The following is a 14,200-nucleotide window of genomic DNA, read 5'->3' as shown; positions in this document are numbered from 1 at the left end:
TTGTAGTATAAATGTTTTTGTTGTTCCTTATTTATGTTTTGCTATGTTTTTATTTTATTTTATTTATGCTGGTGTTCTGTGTTGAGATCAACCTTTCCCATTAGGGTGTAGTTTGTTTTATATGCTCAATCGGTATGGTCTTGTTTAAGGCTTATTGATAGGCTTCTTTTTGTATGGATAATATCAAATGATTAGTAGTGCACCAATGGAAATGCCACATATGGCATTTGCATTGTGGCATCTTGACTGAGGCAAGAACAAGACGATGACTTTTGCCTGAGGTTTTGAAGATGATCTCCAGTAGTCATTCAGGGGTAAGTACGGAAAGGGTGGAGTGGTGACCAGAATCGTCACATGGCGGGTGTCTTCCCCTATAGGGTCAGGATGAGAGAAAATGTAATAGAAGACATAGTTATTAGAATTCTCAATGCAGTACATTGCAAAACAACCCTGATGAAATACGGAAAGCTAACAAAAACATTCATTGTCAGGCAGAGTGCTAAATCCAGTGTAGCAGAGTAAATTTTCAGCAGTTTGTTTGTTTTTAAATCTACAATATTTTTTGTTATTTGTCTAAAATGTTTAATTCTTTTGTTTTGTAATATTGAAAATTTTATTTCGTTTAATACCTAGTTAAAATCTGTCATTTTGGCATGCTTGTTTTTAATAATTTTAAAAATTCTTGCGCTTATATTTAGTTTCTTTGGATTTTCATATCATTTTAATCAGAATCACATTTTCTAACCTTTTTTTAACACTATAATGTGTTCATTATCAATTTAACAAAGTTTTGTGCCAAAAATAAAATAGAGCAATTTTTGATCCCAATGTTTTGTCATTTATCCCACAGTTCTTGAAAACAACAAAAAAATAGTTCTAGGACCTACTTTTTATAATTTTTCAGGTCAGATTTCATAAAAAAACCACTAAATTACCTCTGAAATTGAGTTCCACAGATTACATTCTGATGGCCTAATTTGACTAAATGTGCAGAAATCAGGGTGAAATCAGCCAGACTCGCTAATGAAGCGTTTCTGAACTTATCATTATTCTAACTTTCTTATAAACACTTATTCTAAAGTTCCCTATAAACACTATTTATAAACCAGCCACTGCTGAACAAGTTAATAAATCTTAAGTCAGAAAAGATGGGAGGAAATGTTGTCTATATTCAGAGAATTATTTTCTGTGGAACGACACTTTGAAATCTGATAAACTTAATTCAATGAAACGCAGAAAGTACCGTTGACTTCCTACTTCCAGGCCACACTCTTTACATGTTCAGGGATTATCTCCTGGATAAGTTGATCTAAATACCATTCTGTATTCTTGGAATGATTCAAAGGAAGCAGGATGGATGTGGATGATAGGCTATGCAAATTTGCTGAACAGGGCAGTCATATTTTTTTAATAAACCAAACAAGCATATAAATATTTGTACAATAAATTTATTAATAATGAAATATATAAACAACATCATTAATTAACATTAAAAAAAATTTTTTAAGAACAAAATAAAATATATTAATGTAAAAATTGTAAGATTTACTTCAGTGATTTAAAAAAAAAAAATACAAATCAGTTTTTAATATCATATGTATGAATTACTTAAAATCTATGAAACTGTATCTTTACAATTGATACTGAAAATTATAATTAAAAAATTTTATCGGCCAATCTGAACAACTTCCCGACCAATCAAAATAAGAAAATATCAAAATGCAAGATTTTGCTAACGGCAACATTAGCCAAGTGACAAGACAGTGTGTGACTTTCCACGGCAGCATTATTATCTGAATTCTGTTCTTTTTATAGATGCAAGTGGATAATCCATTGCGTCTATATTCAGTTAGCTTATAGAATGAAGAATGAACAAACATTGTGTTTGTGTGAGTTTGTCATGATTCTGCTAGGTCACGTCCCATGTATCAGTGCCGATTCACAAAGCGGCCATATCTATATACAACACTATAATCATTGCTCATACATTAGTCACTCTACAATTAATTATGTTTACATCTTCTCAGTTCTATTAAACCCCCTTGATCTTTTCATAACTCTTGTTCTTGTGTTGAATTTTTTAGTCTGTTATTTATTTATTCTAATGTTAATGTAATGAATTTTTTTCACATTTACTGGAAAATGAGCATAGTGAAGTGATTCTCAACCTTTTTAGTTCCACGACCCCAACACCAACCCAATGAAACCTAGTTAAAACTATTTAGTTGCATTGATAGTGAAGGGTATGAACATGCATGCATGAAGTGTACAAACATGAGCAATTTGCAGGTTTCAACTTGATGTGTAGGTGCTACTTTTAATTTGGTCTACCTGCAATAATATTCATTGTGAGAGCATCATGTTTAACCCTAGAATGGTACGTATACGCCTATTAGACGTAGTTCAGTAGTTGAACAGCCGCCATTTTGTTTTGGAGGAGAATAATACCCCTGCCTTCTAGATATACTACACCTGACTCTCCATTGGAGGATTAGTGTACTTCAAACCTCAGAAGTGTTCACATCAAGGTCAGCGCATTTTTTCTAACAAATCCTACCACGCCTCTCAGGCGTGTTGGTACTATTCTTGATGTATTTTTTTTTTGCTAAATATAGCAAGCTATAATGCTTACATTATTTATTTGCACAATTTTTTTATGAAAAATAATGGTGACAAGAAGCCTTTGTCAAGATTTCACTTCCTCATGAAATTGGCCGATCAACTGTCAATTCCGTGGATGATGGAGAGACTGAAACAGTCACACATGCCTCACAACCTACGAAGCATCATAAAAGATTGTCTCGGTGTGACGGATGCACCTGTTGAAATACAAGCGGCATCAAAATCTGAAAAAAGGCAATATTGTACGTACTGTTCTTATAAGAAGAAAAGAATGAGTAAAATGACCTGCTGCAACTGCAGAAAGCCAGTGTGTGGCGAACATTGTTTCAACATTTGCCAAGTTTGTAAAAAATAATAAATTTATGACCAATTTTTGTTTAAATCTCATTAAAGTGTTTTTTATATACCTCATCCTTTCATTTAAACATTTTTACCTGCTTGAAAAAATTCCTGGGAATCGAATTCAAATTTATTTTCTATAATGATGTTTTCTTACTTGCAGTTTTGTTTAATATTTTAATTCTAAGAGCAGTTTTTCATTCTATGATATGTAGTAAGTATGCAAATAGAAGAAGATTTAACATTTATTGACATTTACAGAATTTAAAATATTTATTATACCATTTTTTGGCACTTTTCAGGGCTGTACGTCTATAAGACGTATAGGTACCATTCACTATTGTTGTGTATAGGTACTATTCTAGGGTTAAACATGTGAATATAATATGTTTGAACATGTCATCACAGCAACATAAAAAAGGCGATTGCAGAACGTCAGCTTAGCTTCGAATGCAAAGGGTGTGACTGGTGCGGTTATTTAAGTTTTTAAAAGTGTAGTTTCATTGAAAATAATAATTGAGGTTTTGGTTTTTTAAAGTGCAATCAGAAAGTAACTGTTTTTTCCAATTAAATTCCTATGCAAAATGGATAAATTTGTGAAAAAATGAAATTTTTGGTGAGCCATCTACATTCAATGAATCGACCGGTAGAAAGATAAGATTGTACAATGACAGTTATTTAAATTATGCTTTTACCTCATCAGATGGAGAGCCACACTGGATTGTTTGCTTTCAAGTCCTCTCCGATAAAAGCAAGGGGCCATCAAAATTAATTCAACTCTTGGAAACTAAACATCTACATCGTAAAAGCAAACCCTTGGAATTTTTGAAAAGAAAATTACATACTTTGAGAAATCAATAACTTTCTATTTGTAAATCAAGCCAAACTGATAAAAGTGCACTTGAAGGATGATCATAGTATTAAAAGTACTTAGATGTTCAAACCCCACTGTTTACGCCATCGCGTAAAGTTGTTTTATTCCAATGAATTCAAAGCTAGGGTTGGGTCTTGTTTGTTACAGGCTTGGTAAATTTATTACTGTTTCGTATTTGGGCTTGTCATATTTGTATCTGTTTGATTATTTGTTTTCATGTTCGACACTTTTGGCGCCGGCCAGACTGTCTGCTTCTGTCATCTTTAATGACCACATGTATTCATTTCTTGCAAACTTATTGCTGCTTTCACATACCCTTTTTGTTTCTCGTTCCCATACTAATACATGCACACATCTTGTCTTTTTTACACACACACTCTCCGGTCCACTGCCTAGGTTTGCTTCCCCCTACTTCTCATCACGCCATCATTTTTGGCATTCTAGTCCTGACTTTCACGTTGTGTGGTTCTGCAATGCTGATCCTTCCAGCCTTGGATGGATCAGCTTGCAATTGTCTTTCTTGAATAATTGTTTAAATATTTTCATCGCATTCATACTCTCATACGCTGTGGTATTATTTAAATATATTATTATATAAATTATTTCTAGTTCTACCGGTCAGTGGTTCGTTATTTCACCGATCTCTATGTTTTGTTTTGCCTCGTTTCTTTGTCATGTTAATCTTCAAATTCTGTATATTACGTCTATGTTGAAAGTCCTTCAATTCAAAAATTACCAATTCTATAGACACCGAATCTTCTCTAGCTGCTGATTACATTTTCATCAATGCAGAATCTCCGAACTCGTTGCTACATATCTGAGATGCTACGTATTAGTCTACCTCTACACCACATCTCACCCCTGTATTCCTGATACACCACGGCAGACTACGCCCAGGAATTACTGTATGTATTTATTTACCTTCATTTACGAGTTCGTCTCTTGCTAATATTTATGTGCTACAGGCAAGTTCAATTTTCATTATTTATTACGTTACACAGTTATTTTATCATTAAAATTTGTGGAACATTCAGTTCATCATACCTTATGCCTTTCAAGTTTAGTTTAAAAAACCATTTATTCACTTAAGTGCAATCATGATAGGTGGCTTACCTATTTTACGTGCTTTATTATTACAATTTGTTGTTATGGTAATTAACTCTATAATTTAATCTTGTTACTTGTTAATCGCCAAGATTAATCCTTTTCTACTCATGAACTGTATTCATAATACTTCTCGTAAATTAACCTAAAGCAAATTACTCCTGATGTGCAGTTATGTTTTAGGACTTTGTAATTTTATATTTTCAAGAATGCTTATTTACCAAAATGAACTCTATTTATATATTATTACTTATTTTAATGTGATTATATTGTAATTAACTCTTTTATACTGAAATTATTGTAATTTATTTTTCTAAGTTAATGACATCTGATCATTGCTAATTTTCATATTACAGTATATGTCAGTAGTGCAACTGTTTTCCAGTTGCACTTTTCTATTAATGTTATGTTTTAAGTATCTAATTGAAAATAAGGAGTTTTATGTTCTCTTGTTTTCAGGCTTTGTTAAATTGTGTATTTAAAAAATGTATATTCATATATTTTCTCATTTAATATTATTATTACTGATATGCTGATTTCAGTTGATATTTCTTATGTAGAATTAACTTATGTTTATTTCATAATTTCTTTGAATTTTTAAGGTTATGATTTAACATAAGTTCAGTTATTTTCTTTCTAATTAAAATTTCTTTTGGCAAATACGAGCTGTGTGTTCTTTTATTTTTGTTAACTTTACCCAACATCCACCACAAAAAAACCTCATATTGGCTGCTGGAATTGATAAAAATTCCGCTTTCTAACGACTAAGTATCAAGGCGAATCGATGACATGGGTGTCAATGTTTGCGATCAGATAAGTCAGCAAGTGAGTTCAAGTGAATTTTTTAGTATTCAATTTGATGAATCAACAAATGAGGTAAACATTTCTCAGTTATGTTTTGTGAGATATGAATGTGATAGATACAGATCACAGTGAATATATTGTTTTGGAAGTCGATACCTGGTCACGCAAGGACAATGTCTTTTTGATGTTGTTTTTTGAAGCTACGAAAAACTATAACATAGACTAAATCCACGTAAGAAGAAATTTTTAAATGGCAAATGCAACCATCTCATAAACTTTTCTTTACACGTGTACTTATAAATGTAAGTAAAATGTTAATAATAAATGATTTTTTCTCATACAAAGATTTCATTGTTGCTTATATTTAAAATATTGTTTTTCTGTAAAGTTGTAAGCGAATTTTACGATCCCCTTTCATATCATCGCGACCCCTGTGGGAGCTGTGATTCCCAGGTTGAGAATCGCTGGTGTAGTGTATCCCTAGATTTGTGTCTGTACGTGAGTTATATCACTATTTTGACACAATGTCTGATACCAATTCAGGTGATAATATTGCATGATTACTACTGATATACCCTCTGAAAAAAAGGCTGCAAAAAACACTTAAGACATGTGGAAATACACAATATTTTAAATGTTTACAAAAGTAAATTGCAGACTAATCCGATGGCAATGATTTCGGATGTTGTAAATAAAATTGCTAACATAAGTGGAAGTTGTGCTGCTTCAGTGTACAATATGATTCACAAGTATAAATCAACTAATGAATTATGGTTTCCTTAGAAAACAAAAAATCCTGCAGGTCAACTTAAGAAAAAGTTAACAATTTCAATAAAAACATGAATCGTAAAAAAGTACAAAAATTTATTTTTGAAACAAACTGGCCTACAATAGACAAGTCGTTACGAGTTGTAAATGGTGATAATGATCTACCAGATTTGCAAACTTTTATAAATTGTTAAAAAGTATGAATTTTAAATACAAAAAAAAGGGCCAGGAAAGTGGTTTGACAGAGATATAATTATATGACAAAAACATAACCTGATTTCAATAAAGAAAATGAAGCATGAAGGCTGTAGAATATATTATATGGATGAAACTTGTGTAAACGAAGGCCACACGAAAAGTTTCATTTGGAACGATAAAGCTATGAATTCATCAAAAGAAGTCTCTTTCTATGTGGCTAATCAAACAGTAATAAGGTTCTATCTGGTAAAGGTAGGTGTCTCATAATTATGCATAACGGCAGTGATACCGGATTTGTCAGTGGTCTCTGGAATCTACAGGAAACTATCATTAAACCATTGAGAAATGGTTTAGTGGTGTGATACCTCTTTTAGAAGATAATTTGGTTATTCTTAGACAACAACATCATTCATGTAAAAGTGAAAAAAATTCAGCCATGTCTTGGAAAAATAAGGATATCAAAATGTGGCTTAGTTCAAAAAGGAGTGTTTTTTGAAGAGGATGAATTTAAGGATTAATTATTGCAAAGGGTTTCACGTATTAAAAATAATTTTAATGGGTATAAAATTGATGAGTTAACAAGATCTAGTGGTAAAATCGTGCTTCAATTATCTCTCTATAATTGTGAACTCAACCCAATTGAGTTAATCTGGGGACAAATCAAAAGTTATGTAGCATCAGAAAATACTACTTTTAAAATATCTGATGTTAAAAATTTATGCTTAAAAACCATCTACAAAATGGGCCAGCAGGAATGGAGAAACTGTATATAACATACAATGGATACTGTTGAACCAAATTATTGGGGACTGGATAATATAAAGAAAAAAAATTGAGCCTCTCATTCTATCTCTTAATACTGACAGCACTATGGATTTCTCACAATCAGATGATGAAAACTTAATTGAATTTATTATTTTTTTATTATCACAGAAATATAATCTAAAACAAACATTAGTTTGTTTAGTGAAATTGTCAGTTGTCCACTGTTAGTGGACAACTGACAATTTCACAAATCTTACATATACTACTTTGTTACAATAAACAATTTTAATGAATAAAATACTCGTGGGTTATCAGATGTGCCAAATAAGGTAAGAAAGGTAAGAAATACTTATTGATCATACAGGTCTTAATTTACTTAAATTTAAAATATACGTATAATTTTTGTAAAATATAATCGTATGTGGTTACTGAATATTATTGTCGCATAGTTTTTTATATGCATCAGGATTTACAGGAGATGCTTGTGAATTGCCAATGCTTGTGACGCCTTAACACTCATATGCACAGTCTGTTTACCTGAACTATATAAGCTAACTGAATTACCTTTAGTTGTTATGAAGAATGCTTTGAATGACAGTAAGTTTCTGTGTAGTGATTGTGAGATACTTGCATTAGGTTTATTCTGTAATAAAATAGTTGGAATAAATATGACAGAAATATAATCAGGGGGTTGATTATTGAACATAACAGGGTGTTTGACAAGAATGAGCAGAATTTCTTTCCTAGTGCTGGTTGCTGCACTGGGAAAACACTGATTCCTCTACTGAAATGTAATGTAATTCTAAAAACAGCAGCAACAGTTAAGTTGGAAAACAATTCTCTTTAATGTTATCTCATTTAACTGTAAACCAAATGTAGATATTTTAGATAATGAAACAAGTATATAACGATAGCGTATGAAAGGTTGTGACTAAATGTTACAGGAAACATGCATAATACAGTAAAATCAAACACCACTCTGATTGCCCATTTAGCAGAAGCATTTTACCAGTTAGACTGGCTTGCTTATTAGGGCTGTTAGTCAACAGTTGTTCACAAGCAATCAGATTATTACAATTTGTTTTTATTTCTAATATTTGATATGTTTTACGACACTTGTTTTTCAGGTTATATATTTGAACGGTGTAAAGTTAGTATATGAAAACACAAAAACACAAATAGAAATGGTCAGAGGACAAATGAGATTTGTAAAAATCATATCTCCAAATCCATATTTTTCAAAAGAAAATCTCACAAACTTAAAATGTGGAAACACCCCAGACTACAAAAAAGATGAATGGCAATTAGACAACGTTTTCATGGACAAATCTCAACATAGAGAAATATAGAATGTAAAAGTTCTCAGAGGAGCATTCTAACGACGGCTCCCAGAGTCAGATTCTGGCTCAGACCATTACAATGTCAAGATTAAAATAAAATTAACACCATCTAAAAAGAAGAAACACCATAATAAAAACAAAAGAAAATTCAACCCAACTGCCCTTAATATTACAGGAATAACAAAGAAAAAATTTCTAATATTACGCTCTAGAAGAATTAGTTAATAAATTAAAATCCAAATGGAAGAACTAGCCCCTATAAAACTCAGGAAGAAACATCAATCGTAGAATGAGAAATATGTTACAGAACTATTGAAGACAGATATTAAGTCTGGATAATCCATCAAACACAAAAATCCACAAAAGCCAATGCTGCTTTAATTAAACACAGAAAATTGTTAGTTATATAAAATACCAAAAGAACAAACTTGAACAAATAAAGGAAAATTTAAATAAAACCAATCCAGAGATTACTGCAAGATTTTTGGCAGATATTTACAAAAATACAAAACCTGAACATTAATACTGAAAGACAAATCTGTAAAATTAGTGCTCAATAATTGTGAGAATGCTAAAATATTGCAAAAACTTTTAAATTGTGAAGATCCTCCAGAAACTCTTCTTCACATACTAATTTAACAACCTGAGATTTGATAAATCTTCCAACCATCACAGAATTAACACAAGCAATAAAAGAAGTTAAAAATTACAAAGCATGTGAAGAGGATGAAGTGTTCACAGCGATTTGGAAGAATGCTGGAGAACCTGCAATCAAAGAACTACTCATAGTCAAAAAGTGGATTACAGAAAAAGATCCCAAAACATTAGGGGAATAACTCTTAGATAGTTTACAACAAAATCAACGAGACACTGGAACCACAAATAGGATTTCAAGGCAGATTCGGAACTTATAGAAGTTGTCCTGACCAAATTCTGAGCCTAAAACTTGTCATGAAAAATTTTGAAATATATAACACAACTTTTCATAACTTAAATGGATTTCAAAAAAGCATATGATTGTATCCACAGACCAACTCTTCTAAAAATTTCTCAGTTCATACAGTCTTCACCCCAAACTAGTCAAAACTATTGAATATTCACCAGCATCCATCAAAAGTGAAGTTTAGAGAAGAAATTTCTGAAGCATTCACTACCAAAACTGGATTTAGATAAGGCGATGGAATATCACTACTTCTTTTCAACAAGGTACTGGATTGCATAATGAAAATTTGGTTCCAAAAAAATCCCCCAAGAATCAAACTTGCCAGAGAAAACAAAAATTCCATAATTAGATTGAACTGCCTCAGATTTGCGGATGATTTAGCCCTTCTAGCATTTGACATGAAAGACCATGATCAAATCAGCAGTCCTCAAAACACAGCACAAAAAAATGGGTTTTACGTTTGTTCGAAAAAACAGAAATGATGGTCATAAAACCAATTAGCATAGACAAAATTTCCATAAATAATAAAAAAATAAAATGAGTTTCACAATTTAAATACCTAGGGAACTCATAACACACAATTTAAACAAAAATACCACTTAGGTAAACAAAACAACCAAGATGAAAAAACTTGGGAAATGTACAACAACAAAAAATGTTTATTGTAAACACCAAAATTCACCACTACCAAATAATACTTCCAGTAGCAACATACGCCTGTTCCAAATAAAATCGTGTTCCAAATAAAAAATGAAAAGAAAACAGACCAGCTGATAAAAATTGAATTGATTCAATTCAATTAAAATTGAATAAAATATTTTTATTGCATGTCATCAAAAAATATCAAATCGATGGGATCTGGGACATTGTTTTCAACAAAATCTTCCTAATTATCAGCACAATGAAGAAGAAAGAAATATCCTACTTTTTCCATATCCTTAGAATGCCAGAAAACACGATTTTAAAGAAATTAGTGCTTCGAGGTTTCTAACAAAAAGGTCAGTGGAAAATGGGTTAAAGAGATTAAGCAAGCTCTAGAAGTTGGACTGGATATCACTGATGCAAACAACAAAGACAAAATTAACATGCTGTCCAAATAACAAAAATTTACAATAAACACCACATCACACATACATAGAGATGAAATTTGAAAACAAAGATCGGAATGTAAGAAACAGTAGAGCAGAACAGTGCGTTCTTCAAAGAAAAATTCATGACTAGAATGGTCCAATGAGACCAAACAAGAAGAAGAAGAAGAGAATATGAAATGATATAAGTCAAGATAATGATTTCCAAGAATTTTGAATACATTACACTCTTTTTTTACAAAATATTTCAAACTTTACTGATGGAATGATTATTCGGTCTACCAAATATAGTAAACCAATATTAGGTGATCTGAAGAATAAGAAATAAATCTGTCCTTTGGGTCACACATATCATAAACAGTACAGAAGCATTATTAGTGGGCTCCTACAGTTATGATCAGTAAAATATATTTTAATATAATCCTAAAAATGTAAATGTTGAGCTTACTGTGAAAATATATACTTTTCACTTGATATGAATTTCAAATAAAATCAGAAAAACCAAATCAGATGTAGTAAAAAAAAAAAAAAAATAGCAAAAAAAATATTTTTACTTATAAATGAAAATAAATTTACAATAACCCCATTTTATTAATAGATAATAAACACTAATATTGTTTTATTATACAACATTAATTATTTACAATGTTTTTCCAGTATTTTTATATAATGTAATAATTGTATACAAAGAAACTTAAATAATTAATTATTTATATTACACTACTTATACATAGATGTATACAAATAAATGAATTCAAAATTATCATTTTATTTTAAAATAACAAAAAATTAAAAAAAAAAAAGATAAGATTTTACATCAAGTCACAAAATTACTGATAGAAACATTTATAACATTCACAACAATGCCATTAGGTTTCAAAGTGAAAGTTATTAAAAAGAAGATAACTATCACCAGATTGTGACCATGATGATCCAACTTATTTGTATTCTGAAAATGAAACCAGAATTTTTAAGCTGACATAACATTAAATAAATATTTGTTTAGGAAAAAACCAGTAACATGCAAACAGTAGTTATAATTACATATAACAAAAATAATATTAAAAATAATTACACGAACAAAAGTAGAAAATAAAGCGAACATGGTAATTGATTTTTTTTATAATCTTCCTTTTCAAAAATAATGTCCTAATCTAATCTATAATATTCACAGTCACAGACTTTATGTAGCTTGTCAACATTAACTGGAAAAAAAAAACAAACACAAAGCTTGGTTAAAATTATAATAAAAAGTAGTATAAAAGTGTAATTAGGCAAGTATTCAAACTAATAGTGTGGGCCAGTCAAGAAAAAATCTATCTAGCCTCTATAAAAATATTAAGCACTACATACTCATACATAATGAAAAAATCTGGACCTTGAGTAAAAGGTAAAGGTAAAGTGCTCTTTAAAAAAAAAAGATTTTGAAACACCTGGACTTCACAGAGGGTAATAACTGGAATGGTCCAAAGTGAAATTAAAATAGTTAGATCAGAGACATTCTTTCCCTTTAAGATGATCCTACCTAATCTTATTACTTTATTCATTGGTAATTTTGTTCATCACTTCTTTATTTTGGTGAGTGGGTTACTGATTCTGCCTCTATTGGGATTGTTGGTGGTATTTATTCTCTATCCAGGAGTTGTACAAAAACTCAAGATACAGGTTGAAATGTCTATAAGGTAAAACCAGGTTGCTCACATTACTGAAGCAATGTGAGCAAAAAATGGTAGGTAAAATATGCATTAACGACATTACATTAAAATGAGTCATTTAAACATGACTCATGTTTAAATGACTCATTAGGGTAATCCTGTAAGTAGAATTAAACTGTTATTTGGAATGGATATAATCCATTACTCTAGTCATCGTTAACTAACGACAAACCTTTAGCTGGGCAGATCTATTACACTTATATACATATATATGCATGTACACACACCAAAGAAACAACAATAATACAAAAGTATAAAAAAAGATTGGTCCTGAACTGCTAAAATCGATTAAGTCTAACCTTCAATAAATATAAAATTCTAATTTTGAACACAACACTGGCTAAATTATCATACACATTATTTATTTTTTAACAGCCTCAACTTGTGTTTCACACATCTTTCAGAATGTTATTAATTCAAACACATCTTTTAGAATGTTATTAAATTGAAGTTCAAATTTTTGTTATTATGTTTCGTTAAGACTGGTCGGATAATTAATTACTAACAGATTTTGCAGGTTAGTGATGTTTAATTTGCAGAAAAATTTTTAATGTTTCTTTAATTACTTAAAGAAAGAAAATTATAAAAGGAGACTCTTAAATGTTGCAGTTATTCTGAATGGTACTGATTAGTGACTTTACTCAATTATTTTAAAACCTTCACTGCTTAAAGTATAAATTTTAATATAGAAATTTCTAAATTTTATGCTGAAAGCATTCTCTGAATAGAGTGGTTACTACTTTTAATTACCAGATTCAAAAAGCATGTAAAAATTTATTTAGATGACTTACTGATTTGGTTGAGGTCTCATTTCATGGCAAAACACATCAAGTTTTGACTTATGTAGTTCATTAGTACCAAATTCAGTCACCAGTGTGGTTAAAAATGGCATTTACTGGTGTGGAACATGCTCACTGTGTGTTTTGGTTTCACTATTTTCAATCAGCAACTGCAGTTGAACATAATTTTCACTGAGTACAGTAGGGAGCTTCCTAGTAGATATACAATTTACTGTTTGGTTTGGTGAAGGCACCAAACCTTTGTTGAGACAGGTAAATCACCAGGACGCCCACGCATCCCTGAAGTTGCTATGGAACAACTTAGAGCTTTGCATGTAGTCTAGAGAAATCAACTCGACGAGCATCACATGAGATTGGCATTGTACAAACAACTGTTTGGCACATATTATGTAAACAATTGCACTTGAAGCCACACAAACTAACTGTGGTCAACCATTACAGATAACGAAAAAGTTGCTCAGCTACACTTTGTGTGGAAGTGATGGATAGAATTGCAAACAATACATTTTTAGACAATGTAATTTTTAGTGATGATGCAACGTTTCATATCAGTGGCACGGTAAATACCCATAATTGCCAAATATGGGGTAGTGAAAATCCTCATGAAACTTTGCAGCACATTTGTGATAGCTCTAAGGTCAATATTTTTTGTGCCCTAAGTAAAGACTGTATGGCCCATTCTTCTTCCAGGAAACAACTGTAAATGGTATCATTTATAAGAGGTGAATGAAATTAATTGACTTCAGGTGGGATGTACGTTGCATTACAAATGGAAGCAATATCAAACCAAAGTGAATGTTGGATGACAAATTTGTGATGTGTTTTTTCTATGAAATGAGA

At 31.0% G+C, this 14,200-nt stretch overlaps 1 protein-coding gene across 1 annotated transcript in view; it reads right to left on the bottom strand.

Moving 5' to 3' along the window:
- Positions 1–11,427: 11,427 nt before the first annotated feature.
- The window catches only part of LOC142321391 (ubiquitin-protein ligase E3C), a 70,538-nt gene continuing 67,765 nt past the window's right edge, over positions 11,428–14,200 (bottom strand). Inside the window, exon 19 of the mRNA XM_075359433.1 lies at positions 11,428–12,050. The gene's annotated coding sequence lies outside the window, so the exon portion shown is untranslated. The remainder of the gene's footprint in view (positions 12,051–14,200) is intronic.

The sequence above is a fragment of the Lycorma delicatula genome, chromosome 3 (genome assembly GCF_047948215.1).
Source record: "Lycorma delicatula isolate Av1 chromosome 3, ASM4794821v1, whole genome shotgun sequence".
NCBI classification, from domain to species: domain Eukaryota; kingdom Metazoa; phylum Arthropoda; class Insecta; order Hemiptera; family Fulgoridae; genus Lycorma; species Lycorma delicatula.
The sequence above is the reverse complement of the archived record's forward strand: the minus strand, read 5'-3'. Positions and strand labels throughout refer to the sequence as shown.